This window comes from Myotis yumanensis, unplaced genomic scaffold (genome assembly GCF_028538775.1).
Source record: "Myotis yumanensis isolate MYYU_CA2020_CCGP unplaced genomic scaffold, mMyoYum1.0.hap1 SCAF_7, whole genome shotgun sequence".
NCBI classification, from domain to species: domain Eukaryota; kingdom Metazoa; phylum Chordata; class Mammalia; order Chiroptera; family Vespertilionidae; genus Myotis; species Myotis yumanensis.
The window spans coordinates 7,214,827-7,224,071 of record NW_027223758.1 but is presented as its reverse complement, the minus strand read 5'-3'; the positions used below and the strand labels follow the sequence as shown (position 1 = coordinate 7,224,071).

Below are 9,245 nucleotides of genomic sequence, written 5' to 3'. Positions count from 1 at the left end.
GTGCACTGCGGGGTGAACGGCCGGATCTGGACCACAGGTCCAAACTCCTGGGCCAGGCAGGACGACGCGGCCGGGGAGGGGGACGTGGCAGCTGGGGCAGTCTGCCCCGGGAGGCTGGCCACCGCTGCTCGGCGTCAGCCAGGTGCTGCCACCTGGGCATGTTGCCAGGTTTGAGCTTTATTAGAGAGCAGGACTATAGATTGTTGTGTGAAATCTCACGTCTTTTGGATGCTGGCTTCAAACTTAAAGACTTAAAAATGACGTTGCGGGCTGAACAGAGACCGTGCGCTGGGACTGACTCTGGGGCCACCACGCTGCTCTTGCTCCAGGTCTCTGACCCTTGCAGACCAGGGACGTGGTCATTTATGGGCTGTTCCAGAGCACAGCAGTTGTCATCTCTCAGTCCATCTCCAGAAGAGCTAGGCCAAGTCACAAGAACAATCCTTTGCCTTCTCCATCTGCAAAGCTGGCCAAGGGACTTAATCCAAATAAGAGTGCAGCCAGAGGAAAAGGGCGCGTCTTCCTTAAAAAGCCCTGAATAAAGGAATCCTATTCAGGGCCTGAAAAGACCAGTGTTTCAGTGAGCGGCAGCTTGTCCAGGCAGGTCTGCGTGGTGACCTCTTACAGGAGGGAGGCTGCTGTTTGAAGGTTCGCTGGTCCTGCCCATGGAGGAATGTCCTCAAGCAGAATTGGGCCCGTTTGGTGGCAGTCTCGCTCCGATGCTGCAGAAATTGGTCCTTAGCCTTCTTTTGGGGATTATGAGAAGGACCCTCCTGTGTACATCTGGTTCCTCCTGCCTCCAGCATGGAGAGCTGAGGCCCAGCTGAGGGCAAGTGTCAGTGAACATGTTGACCCATCTATACTATGAGCTGGTCGTGTCTAGCTGAGCTGCAGAAAGTCAACCAAATCAAGACTCTTGGTTGCAAGTGACAGAAAGTAAACTCATACTGGGTTAAACAGACAAAAGAAGGCGACAACATGGATGGACCGGAAGGTCCTTATGCTAAGTGAAATAAGTTAGAGAAAGACAAATTCTGTATGATCTCACTTAGATGTGGAATCTAAAAAAAGAAAACTCACAGCAAGAGAGATCAGATTGGTGGTTGCCAGGGCAGGGGGTGGGGGTGGGGGAAACGGCTGAAGCAAAGGTACAGACTTCAGTTATAAATAAGTTAGTCCGGGGATGCAGTGTACGGCAGGACGATGGTAGTTAACCCAGCTGTGTGGCATATTTGAAAGGTACTAACAGAGCAGATCCTGGAAGTTCTCATGGCAAGGAAGAGCAGTTTGTGGCTAAATGAGGTAATGGATGTTAGATACACTTATTGTGGAAATAATTTCATAATATGTATGCATGTCAAGTCTTTGTATTGTACAGCTTAAGCTGATACAGTGTTGTAGGCCAATTATATCGCAATAAAACTGGAAAAAAATAATGAAAAAAAATAACCAACAAGCAAAAGAAGGGACAGGTTGGCTTATGACACTGGAAAATCAGCCCATCGGTAGTTCAGGGGAATGGAAAGAATCTCTGTTCCTTGACCCTGGCTCCCAAACACCATCATACCCTATTCCAGCCAGGAAGATGAGGAATAAGGGATGGCAATTGGTCCACCTCCCAGCTGAGTCAGCCCCTGAAAAAGCCCCATGAGTGCCATGTTAGGGAACTTCTGCTTATGTGTTAGTGACCACACATATTACAAAGGAGCACCAAAAAGTGATCTTTAGACAAGCTCATTTCAGGCCTCAGCGATTTAGGATTTCTGTTAGAGAGGAGGAAGGAGACGGCAGTGGGAAGGCAACCGGCAGTCTGTGCCGCAGGCTTTGTTTGTTTGCTTTGCTTTTTTTGAAGTCATCATGCATCTGTATTAAAGTAAGAGTCACAAAAGTCACATACCCACAGGCAGGTGTCCTTAAATGCATGAAGCAGGCTCAGAAGCAGGTAGGCAATAGGGAGTGATGGGGACTGGGGCAAACTGGAGAGCTCATACTCATCTCCAGGGGACTGCCAGTCAGATCGGCTGATATTCACCATGTGACAAAGAGGAGCCCGGTATTACCAGAGCCTCTGAGTTTTCAAGAAAAGTATATATACATAGTTTTAGATGAATTTTTCTGATTGTTAAATGATGATAATGAATTCTAATTTATCCCCAAAATAATTCTATGGTCCAAATAACACATAATTACAAGGTGGATCTCACTTGGGGCTGACATTTTTTTTTTAAAGTCGGGCTTATTGAGGAATAATTTACATACAACAAAACCCACCTATTTTAGGTATTCAAATTCTATAAAATTTTGGATTTCACCAGTTTTTCCATTTATCTCCTTTTTTCCTGTTCTAGGATCCAACCCAGGATACCAGATTGCACTTAGCGCTGGGTTTATTAGATGCACATTTTTTAAAATAATTTTTTTTATTGATTTCAGAGAGGAAGGGAGAGGGAGAGAGAGATAGAAATATCAATGATGAGAGAGAATCATTGACAGGCTGCCTCCTGCATGCCCCCTACTGGGGATCAAGCCAGCAACCCAGGCATGTGCCCTTGAACAGAATCAAATCTGGGAACCTTTAGTCCCCAGGCTGGTGCTCTATCCACCGAGCCAAACCAGCTAGGGCTAGATGCACATTTTAATGGCTCTAGAATCAGGGTTCATCTTACAGTCTGTACTATCTTATGATGATAGCTGGCTGTATTTTTTTCTTAGTGGCCCATCAAATTATAGAATGTCTTACATTTAATGAAATCTGCTATTATTAATTATTAGTTGATCTCCTTAAGTCTTCACTTCCTCATCTGTAAAATGGGAACAATGCCAGGACTCACCTCATATAGGTGTGGGGGAGAGAATGAGAGACTCCTCAGACAGGGCCTCGCAAAGAGCTGGGTGCACACCGAGCGCTCATAGTCAGTGGTTAGTGCTAAACCCAAATGTGTGCTCTCTGCACAGCTGCTCACGGGGGCTGGTGAGCACACCTTCCCTTCCCTTCCTTATGTGGAGGGAAAGTTGCCTGGAGCCCTCATTTCTTAGCAGCTTTTGTTCTCCAAGCAGGAGCCCACAGGAATAGCTACCAATTAAAACAGCAAAATTTCAGGTGACATTTGCAGAAGACACTGCAAATCTATACTAATAAAAGGGTAATATGCTAATTAGACCGGGAGACCTTCCAGACGTCCTTCTGGACAAAGCCATGGTGGCAGGGCTGAGGCAGAAGCAGTTAGGGGTGATCAGGCCAGGAGGGGAGGGCAGTTGGGGGTGATCAGGCTGGTGGGGGGGGGGGGCAGTTGGGAGGGAGCAGGCTGTCAGGGGGGAGTGTTGGGGGCAAGCAGGCTGGCAAGGGGGGGCAGTTGGGGGCGAGAAGGCCGGCAGGCAGAGTGGTTAGGGGTGATCAGGCAGGCAGGCAGGTGAGCGGTTAGGAGCCAGTGGTCCTGGATTGCAAGAGGGATGTCCAACTGCTGGTTTAGACCTGTGGGATCGGGCCTAAACCGGCAGTTGGACATCCCCCGAGGGGACCCAGATTGGAGAGGGTGCTGGCTGGGCTGAGGACACCCCCACTCCCTAATGCATGAATTTTGTGCACCGGGCCACTAGTCTATATATATAAAACCCTAATATGCAAATAGACCAAAAGGCGGAACAACCAAACAACTGAACAACAGAACAACCGGTCAATATGATGTGTGCGCTGACCACCAGGAGGCATGAGGAATATGGTGGGCATTGGCAGCAGGCAGCAGAGTGCAAAACATGGCGGGCGTTAGCTGCCACGGGATGGTAAAGCAGGTGGGTGGGGGCGCCAGACCAAGGTGGGACACCGGTGGCTATCATTGGGGCGAGCCTCTGGTGGTTACTAAAAATTCTTTGCTCCTGCGCACCGCAGTCTCACCTGGCGCTCGCACCAGCTGCTGGCTCCCGAGACACTGCTCGCACCTGCTGCTGGCACCCAGCGCCAGTCCTGTGCTCGGTGCCATCAGCAGGTGTGAGCGGTGGCTGCCTGCCCATCACCCCTGAGGGCTTCTCCACCTTTCCCTGCTCCTGAGGGGCAATTGGGGCCGGCACTAGCAGTGGGTGTGAGTTGGACTGGCACTGTCAGTGTGTAGGAGCAGCAGCGGCGGAAGGGGGGCTGCCAGCAGACAGGGGACCAGGTGGGGTGGGGGTGGGGGAGTGTGGTGGGAAGGGCCGAGATCCACCCCTGTGCCCACTGCAGCCTTGTGGCCCACAGTTCCTTTCAAGGTGCATGAATTCGTGCACTGGGCCCCTAGTTTTAATAAAAGCCCAGTTGCTGGGAGAGTGAGACAGCTACCTCTTCTGGAAGATCTGAAGCCATATTTCAAGTTTGCCAGCAAATTCGCTTTTCTTAGAACAAGGTCTTATTTTTGTTCAAGTTCAGTGTCTGGGGCCAGGCCCCCAGCTCTGTCACCTTTTCTCCTTTGCTTTCACTTTCTGAATCCCACCAGCCACATGTTTCGTGTGGACAATTGATGTTGTTATAGAGCAGGGGTGGGGAATGTCCGGCCTGTGGCTGTCTGAGGCTCAAGAAGTCATTTGGTCTGGCCCTGCCAAGGCATTAGGGGAGAGTTAATTAAATGTTTGACCAAATATAGCAGACTAACTTTTAAAGATGGTAAATTTGTTTGGCTCATGAATGATGTTATGAATATCCAAGTGGCCCTTGGCAGAAAAAAAGGTTCCCTACCCCTATTATAGAGAATTGAGATAATATTTAAAAAATAATAAATAAAGTGGCCTGCAACCCCACTGCTCAGAGATTGTCACCATGGATGCCAAGTTCTTTTTATCATTCTTTCCCTGGTTGTTAAGAAATAATACTCACTGTACAACAGTGGTTCTCAACCTTCCTAAGGCCGTGACCCTTTAATACAGTTCCTCATGTTGTGGTGACCCCCAATTTCATTGTTACAAATTGAACATAATTAAAGCATAGTGATTAATCACAAAAACAATATGTAATTAAATATGTGTTTTCCGATGGTCTTAGGCTACCCCTGTGAAAGGGTTCGACCCCCAAAGGGGTCGCGACCCACAGGTTGAGAACCGCTGCTGTAAAAGAAATCAGAAAATGTGGAAAAAGGACAGAAGCAAAACACCATCTCTTATCTCACTGCCCAGATTACCAACGTGGAGACATGTTCTTACAGAGATTTTCAGGCTCATGTTTTCATCTATATTTAAAAAGGTTGCAAGCCTGTGTAGCTGAGAGCCGGCCCTGGGAGGATCACCTGGATTTAGATTTTGCCACCACTGCTAACTAGTCATGGGCATCTGTGACTCTGTAGGCCTCAGTGTCTCTATGCGTAAAATCGGGATGTTACCACGCTCGGCACAGAGAGCTCTGAAGTGGCAGTCATGAGCAGTGCGTCCATTTCTAATGGCTGCCCGACAATTCCCATGCAAACCTAGTGACTTACTCAACACCTGGGTGCTGCCTCCCATTTATGTGCCACTGTTTTTGTGGGTCAGGATGTCAGGCAAGGTTAGCTGGGTCCTCTTCAGTCTCACAGGCTACAATCCAGGTGTTGTTGGCTGGGGCTGGGGTCTCAACTGGGGTACTGCTGGTGATGTTTTTGGAGCATTTTGTAAGTGTTGGGAAATTGAAGCGCAAAGGCCTGGTGCCAGGTGAATTGGGTTTAAAAACTTAGACCTGCTTAGTTCTTTAAGACTTAGTTCTTCATTGCTTTAACCATTTGCCTATAGGTGGATACTTTGATCGGTGCCAATATTTTATGCACAGCATCTTTACATACGGGCACACTGAAGGGGAGTGGGTGAGTAGTAGGAAACATTTCTCCTCAAAGTTTACAATTTTCATTGACTAGAATAAGTTCTGGCGATTGGAACAGACTTTTGAAAGCAGGATGGCGAGGCTAGCAGGTGGCTCCAGAGCCTAGGCTCTTGTTGCTGCTAGAAGACCAAGGTCCTTCCTACAGCACTTCCGAGACAGTCACGTATTGCCGCCCTCTCAGATGAGTAACTTCCAGTCACAGCACACAGCAGAAGGGTAGCTTTTACAGCAGTTCTCAACCTGTGGGTCACGACCCCTGAAAATACATCCTGCATATCAGATATTTACATTACAGTTCATAACAGTAGCAAATTACAGTTATGAAGTAGCAACAAAAACAATTTTATGGTTGGGGGTCACCACAACATGAGGAACTGTATTAAAGGGTCGCGGCATTAGGAAGGTTGAGAACCACTGCAAAAGGTCGTTGTCACTTTGTGTCGAGGAAATATATGAAGTAGCTCAGAAAATAGCAAAATAAAAAGAAATAAGTGTTCCAGACCAGCTGTTATATTCATTTGGTATCAATAAAATTGTCCAAAATAAACCAGAAGACCATGGCAAGTTATAGTGGTATAAATGACGAAATCTGATATTTGCTGTTTAAATTCAGCAGCTGAGAGAATCTTTTTGTAAAGATGAAAAAGAAATGTACTCGCATTACTTCCAGGCTGCATTACTCTTTGGAAATATAACCTACCAGTTAGAGTTAGGGTATGATTGTTACCTTTGCCTTCACGTCCGCATCGTGGTGATAACCAACACTCTCATTTCCTGGGCCCATTCTTCTCCATATAACAGGAAAAACAGTGAACTTTAGTGACAGTAGGCTGAATAGCTAAATGGCCTTCCTTTTTGAGACAGTTACTTACGTCCTGAAAGAGTGTCAGACCTCGAAGAAGAATCCCCTTTGCCACATGGCCATCCTAGAGGGAAAGGGATGAGGAACCCACCTGGATACCAAGCAGTCCTCTGTCCTGGCTGCATTTTCAGACACATTTAACAGCAGTTTCAAAACCTGAACCTTGGTGCCTCCGTTTCCTGTAAGCAACACTTGGAACTGGTCTGTAATGTAACTGTTCAGCGTGTGCAGGTGGTTGTTGGTAATTGTCATATTAGTTAACCATCTCAGCCCGCCAGCTGCACGGGGAGTTCAGGGGACCGGAGAAGACATCCTCACAGACTTGACTGACGTGTACCTTTATCTTCATTTATTTTCAACGTCCACACTCAAGTGACTTCGTGCCTTTAAAGCCTACTCTTTATTGCTGTGGTTGGGATCGCCGATTTTGCTTCCAACAATGGGAATACCATCCAATTCACGAAGAATGATGTGCTTAGCTGAAGAGCCCACATTGCTACTCAGAGTGACCAAAGCTTTTTCAATAATTATAGGTTATTCGGTTGACTCAAGCAGATGAAGCGGTTCCTCAAGTGGCTCAGCATCTAGGGCAGCGGTTCTCAACCTGTGGGTCGCGACCCCTTTGGTGACCGAAGACCCTTTCACAGGGGTCGTCTAAGACCATCCTGCATATCAGATATTTACATTATGATTCATAACAGTAGCAACATTACAGTTATGAAGTAGCAACGAAAATAATTTTATGGTTGGGTCACAACATGAGGAGCTGTATTTAAAGGGCCAGAAGGTTGAGAACCACTGATCTAGGACATCATCAGATGAACCATCAGTTAAGTCAGCCGTGGGCAAACTACGGCCCGCGGGCCGGATCTGGCCCGTTTGAAATGAATAAAACTAAAAAAAAAAAAACCGTACCCTTTTATGTAATGATGTTTACTTTGAATTTATATTAGTTCACACAAACACTCCATCCATGCTTTTGTTCCGGCCCTCCGGTCCAGTTTAAGAACCCATTGTGGCCCTCGAGTCAAAAAGTTTGCCCACCCCTGGGTTAAGTCTTCTGTGGACCAGGCGGGATGCAGCCGTAGCCCCTGGCCCCAGTCAGCCTGTAAATGCAATAGCAGGCGCGGCCTGAGGACCAGGCCCACTGCCACCCAGCCCGTGTCCGGGTGCTGCCCGTGCCGCTGAGGCCGGGGTCCAGCGCAGGTGTTTGCTAAGCAAGTGGGTTCCACAGCCACCTGAGCTGGAGCCCAACCCTAAATCTTTGAATACTGAATTTTCTCAACTACAAGCGAAATAAAAAAGACTTGCCTGGCAGAATTGCTGTTAGGACTAAAGGGACTAATATAGCCAAAGTCACTGGCATGTGTTAAGTAAGTGTATTATGCAGGTGCAGAAACTGAGGCCCTGAGCCCTAGAGAGAGGTGCTCAGGGAGGGTATCCAGTCCCCACACCTCCACATTCACCAGATTCTTTGATTTCCACTTCCTCGGCAAGTCACACCTGTGTGCTTCCCCTTCTCCAGCGCAGCACCTGCATCCACCCAGGTTGGCTCTGACAGGCGTGAGATCTTGTTTTTGTTACCTTTTCCCCCTACAGACTTCAGTTTTGTCTGAAAAGAACAGCAGGGAAGGCAGAGAATGCGCTGGGCTTCTCCCTCCCTGTCCCTCTGCCACGTGGGGCCTCAGGTCAAGCGAGGCCGCTGGTGCTGTTATCTTTTCTGCTGGAGGCAGTAGATGCAGGCTCAGGTCTGGACTAGGACTCTAACTGGTTCTCTCCACCCTGATTTTCTGGTTCCAGGGACTGGAGCCTCTGGGTTTACATGCAACTCACTGACTCCAATGCATTTGCCCTTTTGAGCAGGAGGCCAAGGATCCTGGGCTCTCAAGCCCAATTGCAGACATAACTTTGAAGGTGTGTCACTGTGCAGTCACCTGGCTGTGACCCTACTTGGCAGCCAGCTCAGGTCTGGGGGCCATGGAGGGGGGATGGCAAATGCCAGCCTTGTCCACCACCAGCTCGCACATCTGCTAGTTAAAGGCTCAGCCTGTTTGGGGGAGACAATGGGGGCACAAGGACCTTCCAGTGGCTTCCTGTTGCTCTGTTCTATATTTAACAGGAGTCCAGAGACTCATTTTCTTCCATCCTGTACTGATCGAGTGACCCTTGCCAAGACACTTAACCTCTCCAGGCCTCAGTTTCCTAATCGGCAGAGCAGACCAATCCGATGGTCGTACCTTCCTAACGGGGTTGTCCTGAGGATGAAATGAGCGAAGGCTTTTAAGCCGGGTGGGTGTGCACACTCAGTAAGTGTCAGCAGTTAGCAGTCGGATGGTAGGGCCCTGCCTAGGCTGGTTCCATCCACTTCGCTGACTTCATTTCTTTGCCTCCCCCAACTGCTGCAGCCACATCGGCCCCTGTTGCCCTTCCCGATACACAACAGGCGTGTGCCCTCTTGGGCTCCTTCTGAGAGATGTTCCCCAGGTCTTTGTAAGGCAGGCCCACCTTCCATCCACAGGTCGGAGGTTACCTCTTCAGGAGGCTCCTAACCACCCCTTGCCCTGCCACTTTCTC

The 9,245-nt window shown here is 48.5% G+C and overlaps 1 pseudogene; it reads right to left on the bottom strand.

Annotated features, from left to right (window-relative positions):
• Nucleotides 1-6,518: 6,518 nt before the first annotated feature.
• On the bottom strand, nt 6,519-8,698 carry LOC139014339 (armadillo repeat-containing protein 10-like; annotated as a pseudogene).
• Nucleotides 8,699-9,245: the final 547 nt, after the last annotated feature.